Genomic DNA, 1,173 nt, shown 5'->3' with positions numbered 1-1,173 from the left:
ACACAAAACCTAACCCTAACTCTAACCATAACCCTAACCCTAACCTAACCCCAACCCTAACCCTACTCTAAGCCTAACCCTAACCCTAACATTAACTGTAATTCTAAATCTAATCATAATCCTAACACTAAATCTAATCCTAATTCTAACCCTAAATATAACACTAATGTATCCATAACTATAAAACTAACCCTACCGCTAAACTTACATTAACCCCTAACCCTAATGCTAAAAATAACCTTTGCCATATCCCTAACCATAACACTAAACTTACCATAACCCTAAACCTAAATATAACTCTAAAACTATACCTAAACCTAACACTAACTCTAACCTTCCCCCTTAACCTAATACTATAATTAACCCTAACCCTAACACTAACACAAACCTAACCCTAACCCTAATCTTAACACTTAGCCAAACCCAAACTTAACACTTAGCCAAACCCAACCCTAACACAAAACCTAATTCAAAAACTAACACTAACCCTATCCTTAATTGTGACCCTTTCCTTAACCCTAACAGTAACACTAAACTTAAACCTAAACCTAACCCTAAAACTGAAATTAACCCTAACCCTAAGCCTAACCCTAAATCTAACACTAACCCTCACCCTCACCCTAAACCTAATCCTAACACTAACCGTAACACAAAATTTAACACTAACTTTAACCCTAAACCTAACCTAATCCTAACTGTAACCCTAAGCCTAACAATAAATCTAACCCTATTCATAACTCAAACCTTAAACCTAACCCTAAAACTAACCCTAACACTTACCCTAACTTTTACCCTAACACTAACCTTAATCCTAAAACTAACCCTATAGTAAACTTAACCCTAACCCTAACCATAATCATAACACTAAACCTAAACCTATCCCTTACATTAACACTATAATTAATCCCATCCCTAATCCTAAAAATAACACTAACACTAAATCTAAACCTAGCCCTAATACTCACCCTAACCCTAAACTTAACATGAACCCTAACACTAAACTAAAATCTAACCCTAATGCTAACCCTAACACTAACCCTTTCCCTATCCCTAACTCTAAACATAACACTAACCCTAACCCTAAACAGAACATTAACAGTAATCTAAAACCAAACCGTAACCCTAACAGTAACCCTAACACAAATTGTAACCTAACCTGAACACTAACCCTAA

Source organism: Marmota monax, unplaced genomic scaffold, assembly GCF_021218885.2.
Source record: "Marmota monax isolate L192 unplaced genomic scaffold, Marmota_monax_Labrador192_F-V1.1 WCK01_AAM20220418_F8-fsc00257, whole genome shotgun sequence".
NCBI lineage: Eukaryota > Metazoa > Chordata > Mammalia > Rodentia > Sciuridae > Marmota > Marmota monax.
This window is presented reverse-complemented; position numbering follows the sequence as displayed.